This window comes from Callospermophilus lateralis, chromosome 7 (genome assembly GCF_048772815.1).
Source record: "Callospermophilus lateralis isolate mCalLat2 chromosome 7, mCalLat2.hap1, whole genome shotgun sequence".
NCBI classification, from domain to species: Eukaryota; Metazoa; Chordata; class Mammalia; order Rodentia; family Sciuridae; genus Callospermophilus; species Callospermophilus lateralis.
In genome coordinates, this window is record NC_135311.1 from 68,255,918 (window position 1) to 68,281,687 (window position 25,770).

Here is a 25,770-nt window from a genome sequence, read left to right on the forward strand (position 1 = left end):
AATCCCTGTCCATATGAGGAAGGATCATCAGATGAAGAAGAGTAAAAAAGGATAGAGAAGCAGGATTAATGAGGTAAAGGAAAAGCAAATATTTCTGGGGCACATAAATCTGAGTTTCATGGAAAGAAACTGACATTATAGTCAAATTATAGAGGGAAGGCAAAAAATAGAAATGTGTCACTACTATTTAGCAATTTACTACCCAAACTGTAAAGTAGTAATGGGTCTATGAAATAATCATACACGATATTCTAAAGAGTATGAAACTCTCTGAAGCCCCAGGAGAAAGTTATTGAACAAACGATAATAAACTGCAGAAAAAATAAATAAATAAAATAAATAAATAAGTTACAGAATGAATTAAGACCATCGGAACAACTCTAGAAATCCTAGTGGAATCTGAGTTCTTCTGAACTTTAAGGAACGCCATTTCACTTTTCTTGGTTTCTGGTGATAATAGAATACATCATATATCTAATTTAGGTGATAATTTTCTTTTTAGGAAAAGACCTGAATTCTTTGATGCTTTTAGTGGCCTACATTATTATCTAAGTTACATTTAAGATGAAAAAAGTAACAGTTACAAATTGAAATATTTATACCAGAACATAGCTTCCAGTAGCTGGATAATTCTTAGAAGGTATTGAGGCTGGGGTTGTGGCTCAGTGGTAGAGTGCTTGCCTAGCATGTGTGAGGCACAGGGTTAGAGATTCTCAGCACCACACATAAGTAAGTAAAATAAAGGTCCATTGACAACAAAAATAAATAAATAAATATTCTTAGAATGTATAAACAGAAGCCAACATCAAATCCTCCAATTTTCATGGTTTTTAAAAATAGTTTCCGACACCCCACTCAAGTAAGCAGGCCATAAAAAAGTAGGGCCAAACCTAGATACTCTGCAGTCTCTGATAAACCACACCATAGCATTCCATTTCTTCTCTTCAGACTTCCACAGGTGACCTACCCGTCCCAAGAGCAGAATTATATGTCCTATTTAATCCAGGAAGACCCCATTGAAAACAGGGTTCATTTTCTATAAATAAAGAAACAATTTCAGATGCATTTTAGTGGCTTCACTATGATCATGGGCTTAGAACTAAGGGTCCTAATTTTAAAAGATCTGGGAGCTTAGTGGCACACATTCTGGATACCTAGCCTAATTAGTAACAGGTCTTCCCATAAAACAAATGTGAAGTTGTAAATAGTTGGAGAAATTTTCATTAAACTATAAATTTAAATGAAAGACATATTTTAGCTTTTGTCAGATCTAATAATACTTAAAACATAATATTTATTAATTGCAGAGGCTAGATACCACGAAGGCATACGAAAAGAATATTGTCTCGAGTCATCTGTGGGCTGTGTGTGGACTGTGCTGCACATTGTAGCCTATCGGATAGGATAATCTGGTGTCTAGGAACTTCCAGTGGGTATTTCCTCTGGTGGACTGCCCAGAGATATTGTGAATTTCTATTCCATTCTGCCATGTCCCACACAGCCTCTCTGAGATGGGTGTGACATGCCAAGATGTCAACCTGCTGACTGCAAGACATCAGGAAGCAAGACTCCACCCTTGAAACCTTACCCCGTCTTTGATGTACTCCCTTAAATGAACTACAGGAGCCATTTTCTAGTTGTCTAGCTCCTGTTCCTGTGCGGATTGGACCTATCAGGGAAGTCTTTAAAACTATCCTTTCTGACTTTGTCTTTTGTTCTTTACTAATTATTCTAGACTTTAATTTCTTAGGAGGCTTATCCCTCTGAGCAGTCAAGAATTCCCTGGTGAGGTGCTGGACACCCTGCGACAGAATATGAGGGCTTCTCTCTCCTTTCCCAGGATCATGATCCCACTGTAGAGAAGAAATGCAGAGTTGAATGTGGCATACCACCTAATACTGTCATTTCAGTGCCCAAATGAGTGGGATGATGGGGTAAATCTAATATATATTACATTTGGTTCTACTCAAATGCCCAGAGAATAGCTGGAACATCACTGAACGGCATCATCAACCAAAAACAGAGGGAGATTTTAGTCTGTTCATGCAATAAATATTTAGAAAGCCTGTTATGTATCAGGAGTTCTAAGAGTTAGAAAAATAAAGCTGTGCAAGACAGACCAACTCTCTGCTCTTTTGGATTTCACTATTGTGAGGGAAGAGACAATAACTAGTGTACCGCACAATACAGATCAGAAATGCTATAATGACTAGAAAGCTGCTGTAGACAGAGGTCTAGAAAGCCTCTTTAGAGGAATTACTGTAGATGGAGAATGAAACAAAGCCAATCACAGGACAAGTAGAAGAGGCTCATAGATGAGTAAGAATTAGAACTGAAGCTACTCTGGCTGGGATGTCAGGAGCCTGGGGAAAGGAGGAGAGTGATAGGCTTCAGCCTAGGGAAAGAGTCTGTATAACAAATCCAGGAGTGATGGAAGAGCCACAGAGGGTCCGTCAAGTAGAGGGTCAAGTAGAGGGATGGCAAGAGATGTTATCAGCTTTAAAAATTTTACAGTCAATTTGAAGAATCAGCATGGAAATATGGACATACCCCAAAATTCAAAGGATTTTTACCTGCATCTATAAAAAGAAGAGTGTTCAAAATGTAGTAGGTAACAGACCCACTATCCTCACCGCTGTTCACCTGGGCTATATGTCCACAACTGGGGGGTGCTTTAAGACACATGCTGTAATCACAACACTGGGAAGCTGTGCTATTTAACACCATGCACACTCATCATTCATCCTGTCAAGGTCAAGAGCCCTGCCACAGAGCTAACTTAAGGTTAATCTTGCACAATTAGAAGAACAGTGTCTGCAGGAAGCACAGAAGATAGGGCTTGTTTATTTCTGATTTTGCCTACCCAAGGAAAGCACGGCCACTCTTTATTCACAGAAAAATGATGTGTTGATTCTATGCATTAAAAATGCCACCTCAGACAAAACTCAGAAGACAGGGACTTAATTCCTCAGACCTTTAATGTCAAGAGAGTGACAAATACACCCTCCCCCCCCCACACACACACGTATACTTTCCTGCTTGCAAAACCCACAAAAGGACAGGAAAATGACATTTTTATTAAAATACATTCTGATTTCAATTTTAGCTTCACTGGTTTAAAAACACTAAAATGATTTTACTCAAAACATCTGTAAGAATATCAATCTCTTTCTGTACTTACTTGCCCCAAGCTACCAACCTAATTGTAATTATTTTTATCATGTGTTCACAATTCAGGATGTTAATCTTACCCTATGAATGCTGGTCAACCAGAAACTCTGCAATTAGTTTCAATTTGAGGAATTCCTAAAGAGAAATCATAAACATATTGTCATATTTTATGTATCAGAGGACTACAAGATAATTTATCCACTTATATGTTTCTAAATTTTCTAACATGTATTATAATTTTATGAAACAAAGATGAAAAAGACAACTTCTTTAAAAAGTGTGGGGTGTTAAAGACATCACCTTCGGGTCCTCTCACAAAAGTTGTCAACTGATACCCAGGGAGAGAAATCACATCCCAAGTTACACATTTAATCTCAGCACAACAGTAATTCACAAAGCATCCAGTTTTTAGTGGAGAATGAAATGGGTATTATTGCTGAAGCACCAGTCACTTTACTACAGAAAACTTTACTGAAAACATGTGTACTTCTTAGGATACACAGAGGACATGGCAGAAAAAGACTGGGTGTCTAGGACAGTTTTCTCCATCCAGCTTTGACGTTGATTTTGTTGTTTGCTTACCCACTATTTTTTTTGCAGTTACACCATTGTTCAATCCAGTGGCACAACACTTAGGTCTGTGTTTGTCTCCTATTATATATTATGGGCTTTCCTGTTGTTTAAGTTTCTCTTAAACATCATTTTTGATAGAAGCGTGATAGTTTGTACATGGATATGACATAGTTTACAAACTCTCTTCCCTACTGATCATAGATTCTCTTTCTAAAATTACTAACAAAGCTGTCAATATCTCCATACTCTGTTCATGTGATTTCTTTTACACAGAATTCCAAAACAAGAGCACTGAGTCAAAGAACATGAACCTTTTAAGCCTCAAATTACAACAACTTGTTTTCCCAAGTTATACTGATTATCTTTCTTGCAAACAATATATCACAGCATTCTTAATAGATTTGAGTTATCACTTAATACTCCTCACCAAAACACACACACACACACACACACACACACACACACACACACTCAAAAGAAAACAAACAAACAAACAAACAAAAAACCTTTGCCAATTCCACACATGAAAAAAACGACCTTACTGTTGTTTTATTTTGCATTTCTTTGAGTTAGGCTGATCATTTTCCATCATGTTACTAAATGAGTGTCAGTCCTCTTTTCTGTTTAGATTTAAGCCCGAGGAATATTTTGCTGAGAAGATATAAATGTAGAACTTAAAGAAAGTGCTCATAATGACTACTTGTCATCTCAGGGGGAAGCCATGGCTGTCAAGCAAGAGGAACAACACAATGTGGCTCTGTTTCTTTATACAGGCAAAAAATGAAATCATTCAAACTAATTTTAGAAACTGTAGCAAAAGTTATCCTCTTTCTTCCTCCTCAGAAGAACACAAAAGTACCAAGCTGGAAGAATGAAATGTAAAAATACTAAATGGCAAGGCTTCTCAGAATAGAATAAATCACCCATATTAGGCAGGATAAAAGAGGACAAAGACTGTCTCAGCAATTCTGACAGACCCAGCTGCTGAGACAGGCGGCTGCTTCAGTGGCTCTCCAACATGCTATGCTAATGAGTGTTACCAAACTAGCTTCCTCTACCCCCTCACAGAGGCATTTTCTCCCCAGGGGCATGACACATGACATGTGCATTTTAACTTAAAAAGTCAATTCTAAGGTAACCTAAAAATGGGTTCTGGAAGGTTTGCACATAAGAAGCATAACACTGAAAATTTCCTTCTTTTTTTAAAGAGCTCCTTTCCTGAATTCCCAATAAGGACATCTCCTAAGTGACTGAAGATTAAGGATAGCAGGTGACAATCTGCTTTCTGATAGAAAAACAAAAGGACCCAAGGTTTTCACTGTGAAAGCAAATGAGTTTAGATGGTCGTACTTCCTTCTGGTAAATAGAGATAGAGGAGGTGGACCAAACTTAGGCTGAGATAGAGCAAACAACTACTGGAATCTGAGACGGGGTTTCCATTTGTGTGTTTGTCTTACTGTGAGGTTACATAAAATCTTAGGAAAGATTTAGCAAGATGTCAAGAATTTTTTTTGTTGTTGTTGTTCATTTTGAGGTGCTGGGGATGGAAACCCAGGGCCTCCCACATGCTAGATAAGGACTCTACCACTGAGCTACCACCAGGCTGAAGTCAAATGACCAGTAATGAGTAAATGTGAGGTCCTACAATGTCATTTTGCAAGTCTGTTCTGCCAGGAGTCATAGCAATATCACACTCATTCACTCTGCCTTGTGCTATCTATGTTTTTTTAGGCTTTAAGTTACATAAAATTAAAGTCTCCCCTATCATCAATTTGAAAAATTTAAAACCAAGAATTTAAAAGAGGGACTTTCCACTTCATCATCTGTTCTATTATGGAATTGCCTCCACAAGCCACTCTGACCATCACAGACTGAATTCATGGCTCCCCTTTCTCTGTTCCAGGGACACATTTACAAATATTTCTCCCACACTACTTTATGGTGTTTGTTAAGCTATTGCCTCAAATCCTTGAGAGCTGGGGCAGTGTCTTTCTTATCTATATTCCAGGGATCTATCCCAGTGTCTTTCCAGGGCTGGATTAAAGAGAATATTGAAAGTGACTGGTGGGCAAGATAAGGAATCTGACTATTTTCTTAGGGTCAGTTGAGATCCTGGGAACTGGTGAAAGGGGGAACTAGAGGGGCTCTTTTTCTAGCTTCTTTCCATACAATTTGTGTTTTTTTCTCTTTAAAAAAAATATTGTGAATAGCTGGGCGTAGTGGTGCACACCAGTAATCCGAGCGGCTTGGGAAGGTGAGGCAGGAGGACGATACATTCAAGGTCAGTCTCAACAAATTAGTGAAGCCCTATCACAAAATAAAAATTTAAAAAGGGCTGGAGATGTAGCTCAGTGTTTAAGCACCCCTGGTTTTCATCTCTAGTAATAAATAAATAAATAAATGTTGTGAACAAATATTTAAAGTATAATGGTCTAAAGTGACATTGAATCTTTAGCCAGCCCAGAGTAACAAAAGATTAGCTTACCTAGGGAGCTCCCATATCTGATTTTGCTCATGTCAGCACCATGTATATTCAGTAAGTCGTGTTGAGTGAATACATAACCCAGACCAGGTTTCATTACCCAGTTAGAAACCAGGAGTATGGAAGAGGACTAGCTTTCAGATCTGTGAACAGAATTGGTGCCTACAGACTGTGGGACTGGAAGGGTGACAAAAAAAAAGTGGTAGGGACAGAGCCTCAGGTGTTTTCATGACCCATGGCAGGTGCAGAGATCAGCAGCAGAGGTTAAGCCTTCATACTTTAGGAAGAAGAAAAATTCATACTTGCCAATTTATACACCAAACATGACATCTCACATATCTGAATGTAGGACTGCTGTCAAATTCAGCATGACTGGCTGCTTTATAATGACTGCCAGTCATTTTGAATTAGTAATGGACCACTGGATAAATGCCACAGCATTTCTAAGTGACCTTAATATCTTAGTAATTTATGATTTCAAAACTACTTTTTGCAACAGCTAGTCTTATAATGCAACAGTTATAAGGCTAAGATAGAATTAGCAAGTTATCACCCAAATGAGGATGTTATACATTCTACTGTTCTACGCTTGATTTTTGTCCTGTTTGCTCCTCCTGAGATCATAAGTTCTGGGAGGGCAAGGATATTTCTTATCTTCTAAGGCCTGCCACATATTAGATGCCCCATAAATATTATAATTCCACCATGCCATGAGCTATGACCAAGCTGACAATACTGCAACATATTCTCAATAATTACCTGTGCATGACAAGGGGTGGTGGGAAACAGAGAGGGGAAGGCTAATATTTACTGTGTACTAGGTAGGTGAGGTCGGTGTTATGATCCCAGCTATGAAGGAGAGAAAGCTGATGAGGATCAGAGGAACTAAGAAACTTGCTCAAGCTCATAAGCAAACTCAGAATTCACACCAGTTCTGACTAAGAGCCATCTGCTACATGGCCTCTCCAAAAGCTATATAAAACTGAGTTTTTATATAGATTGTGACATCTCTCTTCTTTCAAATCTACAATCCATCTTTTAGAGAAAAACAGGAGACAATTTAAAAATGAGATTTACGCTGTTTTCCTAGTCATTGCTCAGTATAGTGAAACAGAATGAACAAGAGCTTCCTCACCCTGCCTGCCTATTAAATAATTAAGATTGATGTGATATTTAACGGGGGCAAGGATGCATCCTGCTACACAATCTCAGAGAAACATTTACCTACCAATTTAATAACAAGATGAATAACTTGAATTTAATCTGTATTTAAATGATAATGTTTTACATGGCTTTTCTTTCTGGTTTCCACCAGGAAGTTAAAATAAATTAACACAATATCACCAAAACATGACTGTATTTTTGAATAGCTTAATGAAGGAGCATACCTTCAGTATGTTAGTTACTTTGTTAGGATTAGATTTTATTCTGAATAGCATTTGAGAGACCTGGAAGAGAGGTCAGTTGAATCGATAAAGGCAGAATTCTGTTTCTGTCATTTACCACCTGTGTTTGATTCTAGCTATGATAAGTATCAACTTCCTCATCTGTAAAATAGTAATAATGATGGCTTTTACCAAGTGGAACTGCTTTAAGAATAAGGGAATTATAAATCAAATGATTAGCACAGGAGCAGTTTCCAAATAAGCACTTGAAAACAGTAACTTATTAACAGAATTGTGTCATTATCTAAAGTTGTTCCTTTAAAGGTTAGCTTTCAAGTGTTATCATGTGAACAGAAATCAGACTTGATATTAAGGAGTTTGGTTGTCCACGTAACTTAGTGATTTCCAACCTTGGTTTGCAATATATTTGAGTTCAGTTACGAGAAAGTGCTGTGAAATATGTCAGTTTTCTCAATTGTTTACTCTATGGACCATAGGGAAGATAAAGTGTTGTGAAACTAAAACAATACACCAATCCAACATTTAAAGAGAGCTAACCTGTACAACGCATCACTTTTGGATACAATATCTGCCAGCCCAGTCAAGACTTCTATCACAGACAAGTCAGACTTGACTAGTACCAACCCAAAACAGGGCTATTTCAAAAATTTATAATCTCAGTTGCATAACAATATGAATGTGCTTAATGCCACTAAATTGTACACTTACGAATGGTTAAAACAGTAAAACTTGTGTTATATCTATTTTATCACAAAAATCTATAATCACAGAAAATTAGGAAAATTTTATCGCTTTTAAATAAACAAACTGAATTATACAAATCAAATAGTCAGTGGGTCTCAGTGTCCTAGAAGAGAGGCTAACACATTAAAGACTATTTTAGTGTGTCAAACTTGCTGTGTGCATGAATCATAGGTTACTAAATAATAAATATTTAATTATCAATTTTATTTGCAACCTTCATTTAGAAGGATTTGATTAGAAGAGATTAGATGATTCTCCAAATTTGTGCAGAAAAGGTTTAGATCTTATTGGATAAATAGATATATATGAAGCTAAGACATTGAGAAATCTTCTAATGATTATTCAAATCAGCACACATGCAAGGTATTTTTTTCCTTCACCACTGAAGGACCCATGTTTACCAAATTTAATAACTTTAGAGGGATTTGAAAAGTAGATGATGCTCTGGTTTAATCTTTTTCTTCTTAAGAGGTCAATCTTCTGGAAGGCATCATGGACAGTGTGTGAAGGGTAGAGGAGCAGCAGCTGGTGATGATGCAGACTGTGTGTGTGTGTGTGTGTGTGTGTGTGTGTGTGTGTTAGGAAATGGTAAAGAGAGCAACCATACTCCTTGGCTTTGGCCTTAGTCACAGCACTACTTATCGGGTGCTTACATGAAATGAAAAGATCAGGCAGTCATTTCCTGAGACTTTCATAATAGAACACTAATTTTTGTAGGATTGCCTGGTTATTTCCTTGCTCTGGATACGTGGGGTAAAAACACCCACCCAACACAGGAGTAGATAAAGGTAGTGAGAAATATCAGATGAAATGGCTGCTTCACCTCCCTGTAGAACTGTTGGAGAGTTATGGGGATGTAGCAATGTGGTTAGAAGTTCACATGAAGTAACTATTCCTGAGGCACAAGACCATGCCTCTTTAAGACCTCGCCTCCAGATGTGTTGTTAGGAGACACGACAACATCAAGTGATGGGCAAGGTGCTCCTAGCCTCTCCTGCTCTCTGCTTCATTGGGTTTTGGCACCTCTTTCCCAGAAATGCTAGCATCTGACACTGGAAGGCCAGACAGGGTAGTTATGTATTTTGTGACCACAGTGATCACTGAATAGGAAAACAGGATGCTTCACCTGGTGGCCTGCTGTGGGCTCTCACTCAACCTCACAAGTTAGGCTGTGGTCACCTCCCGCCTCATCATGCTACCTGAGCCACAGATTTTGATACAGTTTGAACTACTGCTGCAAGGGGAAGAATCCAGGTGTTTAAAGCTTCTGGTTCTCTTTCCATTTCATGTCACTGGAGTCTGTGCTTGGGGCATCTTTACAGAAGTTTTCTTTACTTCTTGGTCTAAAGCAGTCATTGCTATGACAAGTTATTTCTGGGTATATGTAGAGATTGCTCTACTTACTGATCTGTTGCTCTATAAATGTTTTGGAGCTGTTTTAGGTAAATGCAAACTGCTCAATTTTTATTTACTTATTTTCATATATTTTGTTCCTAAGCCTCAGAGGCAAAGTGCTGACTGGATTCAGTCTTTGCTTCTCCAGGTCTCCCCCACACCCCCCTACTAGTGACTGGCTTTCTATGGTAGCAGTAAAAATGTACACTGGAGTGAATCCCAGGTCTGCCCCCCCCACCATCTGCATGGGCTTAAGTCCAGGATTCTAAATTCTCAGAAGCACAATCATATTGGCCTACCAGTTGATATTAATGGTAGAACAAATATTGTGGAAACACTTTGAAATCATTAGAGTAGCAAAAGTAAAGGGGAGCTTTTGTAAAGAAAGCTAATTCTTTTGCTGGTAAAGTGATTTTATTGGACATTGTTTAGAATGAAGCAAAGTAACCCAGGAAATGAGCTTTATTTATATCACTTTGGTTCCAAGGAAACAAAACAGTGTTACAAGGTCACTGACATTCATAGTATTTAAGACCTCAAAGAAGTCAAAAGGAACTCCACCCCACCCTCCAGGCCTTCCTTATGTTACACGTAGTGCTCTATCACTGAGCTACCCCCCCCCCCAGCCCTTTTTATTATTTTGAGACAGGGTCTCACTGAGCTGCCCAGGCTGGCTTGAACTTGTGGTCACCTTACCTCACCTCCCTCCTTACTGGAATTACAGGTGTGCCCCACCATGCCCTGCCTAAAGGAACTTTTTAAAAAGGCTCAGGGGTCCAGGTAGAAGAAATACATGGCCCCAAACCAGAGAATGAGTCATCTCTTTCACTGTGATAAAACACCATGAGAACATTCTTCTCTGGAACTGTCTACCTTTCAGTAATGGACTACTTACAATCCTACAAATAGGGCCTGAAAAAGAAAAGGTCAACACCCACAATCTCTGGCTCAAAGGGCCAGTGACGTGGCCTTGCCTACCTACCCAACCCAGAGAAGGCCTTTTAAAACATTCCAGTGAGCCAATACTGCTTATCTCTTCCAGCTCCTATTTTCCTTAGAAGCAAGTGTGGGAAGTGAAACATTAGGTAAGAGCATTAAGAGAGAAACAGGTCAGTTTTGAAAGAGTAAGGAATTATGCCACTTGTGTTTCTGGTAAAATGTCCACTTTCATGTTGGTGTTATACCATTGCCTCATATTTTCAACTTGATTAAAAGCTGCAGGTGATCAAAATCTTGGGCTGCCATTTGCTCCTTAGCTGGAATGGAAAAAACGTTGGCTTTTATTTTAGGGTAAACAGCACGCAATCTTTTCTTTCTTTCTTTCTTTCTGATACCATTCTCTTTGATGACGACTAGGTTTCTTACAATTCAATCATATTCTATACTAACTACTCAGAGTAAGCACCAGACTCCACAAGTTTAAGGGCTCAGTTCCACAAGGCTGTTCATGCTTCTGGTGCCAGTCACAAGTCTTGGGTGTCCAAGCTATCTGCAATTCTGTCTGACTGCTCTACAAATATGGAATTGCCATAATCCTCTCTTCAAGTCTGATAATTCACTAGAATAACACAAAATTCAGGAAAACACTTTTGTTACCATCACCAGTTTGTTATAAAGGATGTAACTCAGGAAGAGCCCAATGGAAGAAATGCAAAGGCAAGATGCAGGTGCTGGGAGTAGTAGTTTTTCTACCAGCTCCAAGTGTGCTAACCTCTGGGCACTTTCATGTGGACCCAAACCTGGAAGCTACTTGAATCCTGTTGGTTAGGGATTTTTATGGAGATTCCATTACACACAGGCATCACTAATTAAGTCAGTGGCCACTGGTGATTGGAACTCTCCAGTTCCTCTCTTTTTCCCAGAGATCAGGATGAGACTGAAAAGTTCCAATCTTGGAATCTCATAGTCAACTCTGTCTAGGGGTCCAGCACAAACTCAGGTATGGTTGAAAGGGACTCACTATGAATAAGGAAAAAAGCTCCTACCAGGAAATTCCAAGGATTTTAGGAGCTCTGTGCAATGGAACTGGGAATAAAAACCAGAAGTATATTTCTGGTTTCACTACATCACAGCAGGATCTGCATAAGAAGAGTCCACAGGAGGGCTTACAATTCAAAATGGTGAAAGAGGTTCCAGGAGGTTCACTTTGAAGGTCAAACTCACACTCAAGGTCATTGATGCCGGAGTCAATGACTTACAAAGTACTTCTTATGGGATGCTTCCTTGATCTCTGTCCAAGGCCCTTCACAATATACCTTTGAAGCTTCCTCTCCTTCCTTCTGTGGCACTTATCAACCACATATAAGCAATTGCTCAATTAGAAGTTTCTTTTTCTCCCATTGAGCAATAAACTGTCAAAGGACTGGTTTGTGTGTATTATACTCATCATTGTATCCCAGGGCTTATTATGCAAAAGCTGCTATTGCACAATAAATGAACATACAAGGGTTAAAATTAAATCCCCCTTTCTTGGAGCAAAACACAGTAACTTCTTATGATCTTTACATCATCTTGCAAGGCCCATCTACCAAATAAGGCGACAGGTTGGCTTTCTGTTGCTTCAGAGATCAACAGGACTCTGTAGCTTCACTTGGTGCTAGTGAGAAAAGAACCTATGTCCTCTCTGGGAATTTAAAGAGTTTTGATGGCTTTCCAAAAGGCAGAAGCCACAGTCTCCATCTGATAGTTTTAACACATGACTTCTAAATCAGGGTGGGGCTTTGTCATGGCTCAGTGACAAATTCAGCTACACAACATGCATCGTCTCCTGTGAGTGACCTAAGTTTCTTCTTTGTGTGCAGCAGTTGAATTTAAGACTATCTCTTAGCAACCAAATCCGAAAGGCAGAAAGACTGTGCCAAGAAAACTAATGGTATGTTTTTTCCTGTCTTCCTTTTCCCCACCCCTCACCAACACACAAGAAATATTTTCCTATTTATATTTGACAACACCATTTGTTTTTATTGTGGAGAGTTGTATCCACTCAGGAATGGCAACAACTCAGCCCCCTTTAGTTGAAAGGAGGTAGAAATGAAGAGGGCCCCAGGTATCACCAAGGTGAGGCAGAGATGCTGCATGTTGCATCTGTTGTGACATTGGCTGTACTCAAGAGCCATGGTCAGGATTCTTCTGGGAGCAAGGCAAAATTCCAGGTGATGAAGGGAATGGCAAAATGTTAGAGTGAGCCTGAGCCCCCAAAGTAACCTATCCTTTGGGGAAAACAATTATAGATAATATCATCATATCTTAAGGAAAGGAATGACAATCCCTGTATAGGAGTCATGAATTGAACCAAGAGAGGTATATAGGATTTGTAAAGGTGGTGGTGGTGCTGGTGGTGGTGTGTATGCATGTATAAAGAGATAAAGAATAGATCACTTGGTTAATAACGCAGCATACAATATTTTATGTGAAAGAATGAAACAACTAATACAGTAGGAGAAACCAAGGCAAATTGAAAGGAGTTAATATACATACATATGGGGAAGTAGAATTTTTGAGACAGAAATGACGAAGATAAGAATGTAAAGTAGATTAGGGTAGAATACTAAAGTCTCAAATGTCAATTTAAGAATTTTTCAGGATATAATCCAGGCCTGGAACATAATAGGCACCTGAAAAAATTATTGTGTGGGGGGTAAAAATGTCACTTTTAGTACTAACCAAGTTTTTTATGAGCATAAAAGAATTCAGACTTGATCATATATAAAGTAAAAAATTACTGAAGGTATCTGAACAAGGGAATAATGGAAAAATACATTTAGGGACATATTATTACATCAAGAATAATTTATTGGAAGTAGTTTTAAGATTGAAAGCAGTAAGCCTAGTATATCTGAATATCTTGAGAAATAAAAAATAAAAGAACTTCAAAATAAAAATCTCAAGTAGAAATACAGTCATACTATGACAACAACAAGAACAAAATAAAAATAAAAACTCCAGATTGGTCACTAAAAATGCAACTGGACAAAGCAATTAGATTTTGAGGAAGCAGGCTTTTCCTGAGTCTGAACCAACTTTTTCAAAAGAGAAATGGATTTGATTTGTGCTTTCGAGACTAGAATATAACTGAGCACTTGGGTGGAATTAAATGTTTTTATGGTAAAAATATCCACTTTAGGGTCAATAGCCATATGTTTCGTGCAGTGTTATAACAAACAAGAATAGTCATGAAAAAATATGCACAAAATGGCACCAGAGTTATTACTGACCATGTTAAACACACTGTAACCAAACCATCAACTTAAGAGTACACTGGGCCCTTAATCATTGGAAAAATAATTAGGCATTATGTCACTCACCATGCAATCAAGCCTCTGTTTAAAATCAAATTACAATTCTTCTAATTATGGACCAACATTTCATTTTATTTCACAACTGCTGCCTAATCAAACAGTTCTGTAGAAGAGATGATTGCACCACAAGGTAACTTAATTAATTTCAGTGCCAAAGAAATCTTTATTTTTCTAAGAGTGCAAGCACTAGTTTAGATGTTAGAAGTTTTGTTTCTATAAAAGTTACTACATGAACTAAATCTAAATCAAACCAAAATGCTCTCATCCATTATGAAACAATCTTTTTCTCTCATAAACATGTTATTTAAATATTTCCCAGCAACAGGCTTGTGTGGACAAACCAGGAAGTGAAACCAAATATGATCACATTGTGAAAACCAAGTGAAATGAAAGAATACATTTGGAATTGGCTAGGGCACTATTAAAATTTCATTTAAAAGTCCATTCCCTTGGAAACATCAATTTAATCAAAGCAGTAATAAGAGGAATTTCAAAAGCATAAATCTTCATTTTGTTGCTTGGCAATTTCCCCCATCTTTTATGCAAATATCCTTTCCTGTAGCCTGGCTGGCTCATCTGAAATATGAGCACTCACCCAATGCATCTGGCAACTAGAGAGCAGGGTGAAGCTATCACATGCATGCTAGTAAGTCTGCTTTGATACAAAAACAATCGTAATCTTTAATGGCTTGGTTTGGAGGAAATGAATCTTTTGCTTCTCAGGTAATAGGCCAATACCATTCCTCCTGAATGTTTTGCTGGAGTAAGTGCCATATCCTTTATTTTACTGTAAAGTATAAACTCCTTAAAAACAGCTCCAATATTTTACTGTTGGGTTACTTTTTAAATTAAGACCCTATGAACCAGACACAGTAAGTTAAAATAAATACCTATGATTTTAAGTGTCTAGGAATATGTTAAACAGGAGTTGGGGTTGTGGCTCAGCAGTAGAGCACTCACCTAGCACATGCAAGGCACTGGGATCAATCCTCCGCACCACATAAAAATAAATAAACATAAATAAAGGTATTGTGTCCAACTATAATTTTAAAAATTATATATATATATATATATATATATATATAAAATATATAGTTAAACATAACTGGCTATTGTTTAATTTTCCTTCTAAGATGAATACTAAACAGAATCATCAATTCCTGGGCTCCACTACCATACCACTTGTCCCTAGGAAGTTAGGTGCAATATACTCATGTAAATATAAAATGAATTCTATTACTGTTTAATATTATTCTTAGTTTTAAGATTAAGTGGAATTTGAGAAAATTTAATATTACATACAGTGCAATATCTATATATACATTTCTTAATCTTAAAGACGGTAGTTCCTGAACTATTCGTGACTTCAGCAGGTGATCAGTAGCCCGTATCAGAGACTGCACAAACACCACGCAAATGTGAGCACCACTCTGCAGACTAAGGACACACCCTGTTGCTACATATCAAAATGAAGTTTAGGAGAACAAAATGCTGGATAAATATAAGCAGTGACTTCTACTGGTCTGTGTATGTATGTGTATAGACGTACCCATAAAATATGCAAATCATGTGCCTAGTAAATTCAATAAATATTTAAGAACTTAGTCTCTGCCAAGGACAGTGCCATTGCTAACAAAGTGAGCCAATTCTATTGCTTGTGCTGAGGTAGAATAGCCCATAAAAGGAGTCTGTACTGACACAGGCTAGCACCTTTTCTCTGGGTACCTTCTTTTCTTCCTGTCACTCTCTGGCTTTCTTTATCAAATACTATACAGAGTAAAAAACATGTATTTATTCAATTCTTTTAACGGGGAGAATTTATTGAGCATTTGCTAGGGTATGGGCTAACTATGACAAGAAGTTATATTTCATCTTATATCTACCCTTAAGCTAGGAAGAGGGGGTCTTATGTGCCAAATGAACAGGGAACAGGAGGATAGATACCTGAGGAGTAAATGATACAGTTGAGTAATTCTGAACACTGGTGTGATGTTTGAAGTACATGAGGTATCTTTCCAAAAATAGTTACTTAAATTATGCCATTGACTTTAAGATAAGGATACCAGGTCAGAGAGAAGACATAAAGTTGCCAAAGACACATGGCTAGTGAGCAAGAGCTCCAGCCCAGAACTCTGACACCAGGCAGTTTCCCAACCATTCAAAGCTACTGACCCCAAGGCTAACAGTTACAGGTCAGGAGTGGAAAAGCAGCAGAGATGACGTGCCTCTGAGTCTTTAGGGATATACAGGAGCTGGAGTGCAGAGAGCTCTAGACGAGGAAGGGCAAGAGCAGAGTTTCTGAGACGGGAAGAGCAATCAGGCAGCAGGCCCCACTGAAAATCTTCAGGCTGGCAGATGACTTCAAATAATTGATGTCTTGAGTACATTCAGAGCTTGTGACTCCAGAATGAAGGGTATGCTTGACTTGACTCACAAAAGAGAACATTGTAGGAGGATCAGCCTGGCAGGGCATGGGAGATACACCAGGCAGAGGCAGAGACAATGGAAGCAAGGAAGCCCAGAAGAACCTTGCTGCAGTAATTCAATCATGAAGTCTTGAGGAGTGGAACAGGGGAGTGTCCATGAGAATAACCAGAAATGACAGAATTTAGGAGGAGCTATGGAAAGTCAGTATTGGTTATTGGGAGAGATGAGAAAAGGAAAGAGGACTGAGGTGGGTTGGTGTAAGGCTCCATCTTAAAGTGGTAGTTACTACTCCAATGTTCAGTGGGAGACCCACGAGCAGGTTGGTGAATTTCTTCTTTCACTTTGAATCAAGGCTAATTATTAACATGATTTTATACCTTTATTAGGGGCTTGGCATAGTTAAGTTTTGACTGAGTATTGCTCTAGAGAGTGAACCTAGTAGGAAAACTGAAGAAGATGAAATGAAAAGGTGCAGTGGTGCATGCTTGTAATCAAAGCAGCTCGGGAGGATGAGGCAGTAGGGTAGCAAGTTCGAAGCCAGCCTTAGCAAGTCAGTGAGGCCCTAAGCAATTTAGCAAAACCCTGCCTCAAAAAAATAAAAACAAACAAACAAATAAATAGGGGTGGGATATGGCTTAGTGATTAAGTGCCCCTTTGTTCAATCCCTGGTACAAACAAACAAACAAAAAAAAGACTTGGAGTTGGCAATCTGGAAAAAAAACTATATTATTTAAAATGAAAAATTGCTCAGCTTTAAAGAAGAGTAAAATTAGGGCATTTTTCAGTAAATGGAGTTGGAGAATATCATGCTAAGTGAAATAAGCCAATTTCACAAAACCAAAGGCCGAATGTTTTCTCTAATATGCGGATACTAATTCACAATAAGGTGGGGGGCACTAGGGAAGTGTAGTGTTACCTTAGATTAGGTAGAGAGAAGTGATGGGAGGGAAGGGGAGGGGATGTGGGGATAGGAAAGATAGTAGAATGAAACAGACATTATTACTATAGGTATATATGTGACTGCGTAACCAATATGATTCTACAACATGTACACTCATATCCCATCTATGATTTATCAATATATCAATATATCAATGCTATACATGACAGCATTCTACTGTCATGTATAACTAATTAAAACCAAAAAAATTTAAAAAATGAAATACAGCCTTAGTCCATCTCTTACATAAAGGAATTCATTTAATAATTTCCATTCTAAATATTTCCATTTAAAGATAGATAATTCAACTTTTTTTAACGAAGAAATCTGAGTATACTAAAATATAAAGTCTGTATGTTATAAACCATACATGTATATGTACACATATATGTACACAAGTGTAAACACTTCTTGGAATAGCTTCTGCTTGGCTGCCCAACTGGAAGTGAACATTACTGGAAGTACTGTTTTTTAAATAACTTCCAATTTCCCAATTGCAGGTGCTCATTGCCTTTTTGATCATGAACTGCCCATGTCTTTACAAAACCTATAAGAGCATATTTTTCATTTTACTTCAGTATTAAAAAACTACTCTCTCTACCCAAGCTACTTTGACTTTAATTTGTGCACTAAACTACTGGTTGTAGAAATTGTGAACATATTTACTGTATTGACGGGGTTAATAGAAACATAAAGAAATTTCAGAAGTGGTATGTTTTATATTTTTTTAAAAATACCAATGTCTTTTCTTTGCTAGTTTTAATAGAGTTGGAAAATGTATCTTTGGGGAATGTAATTCTGAAGACTTGTTCCTGTTTTGTTTTTCTCCACAGAATTTATCTGTTTAATGTACTTTAGTTATTTATTCTGTCTATTGTCTGTCTTACCTGCAAGGCTGTAAACTCCAAGAGAACAAATCTCTCTCATCTGCAGGGTTCACTAAGGTCTCCCTACACCAAGGTCAGATAGCAGGGGCCTGGTAAATATTTGAGTCAATTACAATTCTGTGATCATTCTAATTTGAGAGCTTAACATGTGCATTTCCTTAGTAATTATGTTTCAATCTTCATAGTTCAATTTAATTTTGAACCATAATTTCTATTTGTATTACCCAAAAAAACTCTTTTAGGACCCATAATATAGTGCATGCTACAGGGCACTTAAGGTGGTTGGTTAACAAGGAATTAAATGGGGGAGAAACTGCAGCCAGGTGTGATTCAAGAGTTCAGGTTCTCTGGTGATTTCTCTAAGTATCTTAGGAGGAGTTGTAATGGTTCCTCCCACCCTATGCTAATCTCTGGTTTCTCTGATCTCAATTTCTGTTTGCTGCATCTGTTTCAGTCCAGGTTTCCTTTTAATATTTTGATCCCAGGTGGTGACCTGAGTTTGACATCTGTTGTTTTCATTGCTTAAATTTTTGACTTTTTTTTTCAGTGTGGTTAGAGAATGTATTCTAAGCCTGTATTTCTACACAAACCTGAGACTCACATAATTAAATCATAAGGTAGATATTCTAGATTACTTTCCCTTCAAGGTTCTTGATGTCCTTCTCTGTCCCCATTATGACCTAATCATTTCCTTATCGCACAATTCCATGGGATAATCGCAGTGACCACTGTTGCATTCATTACTGAGTACAGTTTTTTTCTTGTCAACTGGGTTTAGTTTGTATGAATTATTATGTAGTCAAATAAGAGATGGTACTACTATCATATTCCAAATGCATATTAAGGATGAAACTAAAATGTCAAATTTAGGAAAAAAGGGATACAGATTAAGTAATTTATGCTGCAACTTTTCCATTTGATGTCTAAATATATGTTAGAAAAAGTTGTGCTTTTGCTGTTTGTGAAATGAACTTGATATATAATGCAGGCTATAATTTTTTAAGTCATTAAATTGTGACTAACTTAATTCACGGGTCAGTAGTTCCAAATATGCCAACTGTAACAGCAAGGTAATATTCAGAAAGGTTCTTGCCATTTGTACAAAAGACAATTCACTTGACAGCACTCGTTTCTTGGGCTATGACTCAAATCAGCTAGACTGGAAATAAATCTAAAGGGTACACAGCTGTCATGTAGCCATGAGTAGCCTACTGAGCAATAACTTGATTCAATTTTCCCTATTTGTATGACTGCCTTTGCAAAGAGGATTGCAATCCAACAAATGCATTTTCTCTCCTCTGTAAAGAGAGAGCTTTTTAATGTCCCAGGGAGGGCTCTATCAGGTACCATTGACCTTATAGGTTTTATAAACTGCACATAGTGATTTATGAATTATACAAAACGAGAAACTGATCTTTAAACTCAATGATCTGTGTGAACCAGTTAAAAAATAAGGGTTTCAAATTTTGAGAATAAGATTTTATCAAAGGAGAACTGGCATCAAAATCTGAGGAACAGACAAACACCAGATGGAAGTCTACCCATGTCTACTAGGTGTAGGCAACTTATTTCTTTTCACTGTAATTTGTCTTAATTACTATTTAAAATTTTTTTTTCTTTAAGAAAACCTCCAACATGCAAGAGTAAGCCAGGAATGGTGACATGGGCCTGTAACAGCAAACTACTTGGGAGGTTGAGGCAGGAACATCCCAAGTTTTGAGGTCAGCCTGGGTAACTCAGTGAAACCTTGTTTCAAAATGAGATAAAAGAAACTCCCTGGCAGAGTGAAGGAGTCAGAGTCTGATATCCACGGGCAATTGCAGCAGTAATCAAGAACCCATTTAAGAAGAAAGGAGCTTGCATCTGCTGCAGCTTCCTTGTTCCTCCAATTTATCCATCCAAGTCACCACCCTATTGGATGGTGCTCAGGGAGAGTCTCCACTCCAGTTTGCTATCCCACATGCCAATCATTCTAGACACACCCTCATTGACACACCCAGAAGCCTCTTAATCTTCCGCTTCTTAATCCAATCAAGTTTTCAATTCAAATTAGCCATTACAAGTTCACCCCTGGTCAAGTTGATATTCAAATATGACTCTTTACATCATACTTAGTATCCAAATAAACACAGTAGCAAAGTCTTAATTCTGCCTAACATATAACAATCCTCTGTAAAACTGAAAATGTACTAGTTCTTTTCACAGAATAGAAGGAAAAACAAAAACATTAAGTACTGCTGTTAAGTCAATCCATATTACAGGATGAACAACAGGACAGTAACAAACATGTCCTCTTAGTGCATGTGTAAATGTGCACAAACATATTCTTAATGGAATCTGGAAGAAATATCAATGGCAATTACATTTCTGTAATTGGTCACTGTGGTCACAGTTGGTATTTATGACTACCTTCTTCTACTATCCATTCTGTATTCCCTCTACTTTCAGCAAGCACCTCAGCAGGTCTTGGCTCTTTACCTAGAGGTGTGACCCACACCTTTATTCCTGGAGGGTCTGAAATGCCTGGATTGGGTTGTTATAGTTTCTCAATGACCTTAATAAAAGGACAGGGTAATATAAGAGAATTTAGGAGGAGCTATGAAAAGTCAGTATTGGTTGTTGGAAGAGATGAGAAAAGGAGTATGCTTCCTTACCTCCATTGTGGAGTAACAGTCCAATGTCCCCTTGGTAATCTGGATCAATCACCCCTACCAGGACCGTAACTCCTTTCTTAGCCTGTTGACTCAGAGCATGAGGAGACCAAAGTGGCCAGAGGGAAGTTTTAACTTCTAGTTTAATGAAATCATTGTTGTATCTCTCAGCAGAAGCATTCCTCCTTCTGGAAGTAAGACTTATAGGCCAGAAGAACATAAGGTTTCAGGGACAAGCAGCAAAAACTTGGCTAGTGAGTTACTCGGAGTAGAAACCGAGGGCATTTGGGCCAGTTCTTCATGCAATCTCCTTGTTCCTTTGGATCCTGCCTGTGCCTGACTAAGTAGGTACCACTTTCACTTGATGATAGAGTGCTGCTATGCACATCCAACTTTATGGCTTGGTGGGTCAGATAACACCCAGTTCATGATAGGCAGTTCAGGTCACATAGTAACCTGGTAGCCAATGGTCAAGTGTTCAGTTTCCACTAAGGCCCAATTGCAGGCCAATAAATGTTTCTCAGAGGGAGAGTAGTTGTTTGAAGCTGATGGCAGGGCCTAGCTCCAAAATTCCAATGGCTTCCTCTGTGATTACCCATGGGGGCCTGCCTAAGGCTCCAGACAGCGTCCCTATCTGCCTCTGACACTTCAAGTACTATTGGGTCTGCCAGGTCATATGGCCCAAGTGGCAGAGCAGCCTGCACAGCAGCCTGGACCTGTTGCAGAGCTTTCTCCTGTTCTGGACCCCACTCAGATCAAGCTTTTCTAGTCACTTGGTAGATGGGCTGAAGTAACACACCCAGGTGAAGAATGTGCTGCTTCCAAAATCCAAATAGGCCCACCAGGTGTTGAGCTTCTCTCTTACTTGAAGGAGGGGCCAGATGCAACAACTTAGCTTTTACTTTGGAAGTGATATCTCAGCAGGCCCCATACCACTGAACTTCTAGAAACTTTACTGAAGTTGAAGTTCCTTGAATTTTAGTGAGATTTATTTCCCATCCTCTGATACACAAATGCTCCACACCCAGCAAGTTGAGAGTGGTAGCTGCCTCTTTCTCAGATGGTCCAATCAACATAATGCCATCAATATAGTGGACCGGTGTAATACCTTGTGGAGGAAGAAAGTGATCAGATCTCTGTGAACTAAGCCATCATGCAGTGCTGGAGAGCTGACATACCCCTGAGGAAGGACAGTGAAGGTATACTGCTGGCCTTGACAGCTGAAAGCAAAGTGCTTATGATGGTCCTTTTGCACAGGGATAAAGGAAAAAAAAAAAAAAAGCATTTGCCAAATCAATAGCTGCATACCAGGCACCAGGAGATGTATTAATCCACCCAAGCAAAGAAACCACATCTGGTACAGCAGCTTCAATTGGAATCACCACCTGATTTAGCTTATGATAATCAACCCTCATTCTCCAAGACTCGCTTCTGCACAGGCCAAATAGGAGAGTTAAATTGGGATGTTGTGGGAATCACCACCCCTGTATCCTTCAAGTCCTTGATGGCACACTAATCTCTAATCCTTTCAGGGATGCGGTATTGCTTTTGATTCACTATTTTCCCAGGTATAGGCAACTCCAGAGGCTTCTATTTAGCCTTTCCTCACTCCACAGGTTAGAAAGCCATTGTGGGAGTTTTGCCAAGTGTTAAATATTTCTATACTGATTATACATTCTAGGACTAGAGAAATAACCACAGGGATGAGTTTGAGGGCCCACTGAACCCACTGTTAGTTGGATCTTGACCAAAACCCCATTGATCGCCTGATCTCCACAAGCCCCTTTTTAAAGAGAGCCACAATGACATTTTAGGTCTCTCAGAATCGATGTGAATTCAGAGCCTATGTCTAGTATTCCCTGAAAGTTCTGATCATTGCCTTTTCCCCAATGCACAGTTACCCTGGTAAGACATTTTAGGTCCCTTTGGGGAAGGATGGGAGAAAGATTAACAGTAAAGATTTTGAATATTGTACCAAGGTCCTTCCTCAAGGGGGCCTGGCCTCCCCTTCATTCAAAGGGTTCCAGATCTGTAAACTGACTCAAATCTGGGACGTAGTTGAGGGCCCATGATTCTCTGCTGTTATGATCTAGCGCAGACTTTTGTACATTTGCCCTGGAATTTTTCTGCTTATATAAATAAGAGTTTGGGGGTTTCCCACCTATGTGGCTTCTGGAAACACTAAGATTAATTAGCCAACACCACAGATCTACATGAGTCGGGACATTTTGTCCATTTCTTTCCGTTTGCTGTCCATTATGATAACTATGACCACCCTGTCTTTGGCAACTGAGGGTTGCCATTTGGCTCCTTCTTTCCCAAGGTCAAATTACTCCCATCATAGTTAAATCTCCCAACTGATTGACCATAGTTCCCACAGTAAGGTCTTGCATATAAAGAAGAGCAATGACAGAGCTCTTCTAAGATGCTGGTGCTCCCCTTGCAAATTTGTTTCTTATAGTTTTGGTGAAGAGCACATCTCTGGACCTTCCCAATATGGAGGAGAAGACTGTACATGACGGATCCACTCTACCATTCCAATCTCTCTGAGCTTCTGAATTCCTTCATCAACAGTAAAACAAGGGATTGTCTGGCATTTCCAGCTTGTCACCGTGGGCCATCCTTGGATTCGTACTTCAGCCAACCATCCAAACTATTAATACCTTTTTTTTTTTTTTTTTTTAATACAGTGAGCTATTACATTAAATCTAGAATCTATGCTTAATAGGGCAACATTAATAAATTCATCCTGATCTAATTTTATGTTTCTTCAACCATTCTCCCACACCCTTTAAATCCATTCTCACACATGTTCCCCAGACCTCTGCGTGCATGAATTAGAAAACTCAAGAAGTTCCTTCAGAGTGTAGCTTAAAACCTCATGCGTCACACTCTGTTCCTCACCTTTAGGGTTCTGCTTAGATGTGGATTCAGTTATAGGCCTGGAGGCAAAAGTGGGTAGTGAGGGTGGGTCCCAAGGACAATCAACATTTTCATCCTGAGCAAATGAATCAGGCACAAAGCAGGATTAGTTCCCTCCAGAGAGGATAGAAAAGCCAATTCCACAGAGGGTGGGGTAGGGATGCCTCAGTCAAGACTAAGGGTGGGGACTCAACAACTTTTGGCAAAATAAACTCATCAGAGAATGGGAGTTCAATGATCCCAGCCCCTTCAGGCTCCTCCCAGACTTCATTATCCCATTTGCAGGATTTCATTCTTTTTTTAATATTATTTTAGTTGTAGATGGATAATCTCTTTATTTATTTAAAATAAAGATATCTATTTATCTTTATTTTAAATAAATAAAGGTAAATAAAGATATTTATTTATTTATTACGTGGTGCAGCAGATCAAACCCAGTGCCTCACACATGAGAGGGAAGTGTTCAACCACTGAGCTACAACCCCAGCCCGGGATCCCATTGTTTTCCAAGTAGCACCTCAGTTTAATGGCAGACACCTTTTGAGGCTGAGAGTTAAACTTGCATCTTAACTCAGGCAATTGCAGGATAAGGGTTTGTGTTTGGTTTTCAACAATCTCAGCCCTATGACTATGAGAGAGAGGTTTCTCCTTCAGAACACACTAAGCAGCTTTCAGATCAGTTATGCGCATCTGCAGCTGAAACTAAATTTCTGAGCTCATCAATCTTCTTTGTTACTTAGTCCAGTGAAGCCAGAATCAATCAACATCCATCATATTTCTTAGTTTTCCAGAAATGTTCAAAGATATCACATATAGTCACTAAACTCCTTGCTTTTTACAAGTGGCAAACTACGAGTATCAAATGCATTTTCTTTACATATTTCTTTAAACAGTTCACACAATGGATTATCATTGCTCTCCATAGTACCAGTAGGAGAGACTCTGGCAACCTGAGGTCTAACCAATTCAGATAGTCAAGTCCAGAAACCACAAAACCAACTAAGGAAACTCATCCTTACAATTCTATTTCTCTACAACCACCCTGGTTATCAATTTCTGTATTAGTCAGGGTTTTCTAGAAGAACAGAATCAACAGGAAGTATGATTATAAAAAGGGGATTTCTTAGATTGGCTTGCATGACCTGAAGTTGGATAGTTCACCTGGATGTTTGCAAGCTAGAGAACTGGAGGAACCTGTAGCTGTGCAGTCCAAGAGGCAAAAGCCTCAGAACAAGAGGGATCAGTGGTACTTACCCCAGTCCAAGACTGAATGCTTCTGGAAACTCCCTGGAGAATCACTGGCAGAGTCCCCTTCGGAAGAGTGAAGGAGGAAGAGTCGGATATCACCAGGCAATCACGGCAGCAACCAAGAACCCATTTGTATTACTTCCTAATTATTTTACTATAATTTTCTTGCATCTATAATTTTGGTGTTAATTGTATCTAATGCATCTGTGGAATGGAGGAGCTTGCATTTGCTGCAGCTTCCTTATTCCTCCAACTTTTATTCCATCCAAACCACCATCCTATTGGATGGTGCTGCCCATGCTTAGGGAGGGTCTCCACTTCAGTTTGCTCTCCCACATGCCAATCATTCTAGACACACCCTCACTGACACACCCAGAAGCCACTTAATCTTTGGCATCTCTTAATCCAATAATTCAAATTGACCATTACCTCTACCAAGGCCAATTTCAAACTACTAAGCTGATATCACTGAACATGGTGTTTAAAAGAGATGCACAACAACCATTATATAATAGTGCTTTCATTCCACAGATGCATTAGACACAATTAACACCAAAAGTTTAGATGCAAGCAAATTATAGTAAAATAATTAGGAAGTAACACATTTGAGTATTTTAATACTGTAA

The 25,770-nt window shown here is 38.7% G+C and overlaps 1 protein-coding gene across 7 annotated transcripts in view; it reads right to left on the reverse strand.

Annotated features, from left to right (window-relative positions):
* Lrrc8b (leucine rich repeat containing 8 VRAC subunit B) overlaps window positions 1-25,770 on the reverse strand; it is a 69,384-nt gene that overhangs the window by 22,055 nt on the left and 21,559 nt on the right. For 2 of the 7 annotated variants that reach the window (XM_076863548.1, XM_076863545.1), the window contains exon 2: window positions 3,252-3,306. The exons of 3 other annotated variants lie outside the window; for them this stretch is intronic. The gene's annotated coding sequence lies outside the window, so the exon portion shown is untranslated. Of the gene's footprint in view, window positions 1-3,251; window positions 3,307-23,878; window positions 23,946-25,150; window positions 25,208-25,770 lie in introns of those variants that run through there. 2 more of the 7 variants (XM_076863546.1, XM_076863549.1) reach the window with 2 other exon arrangements.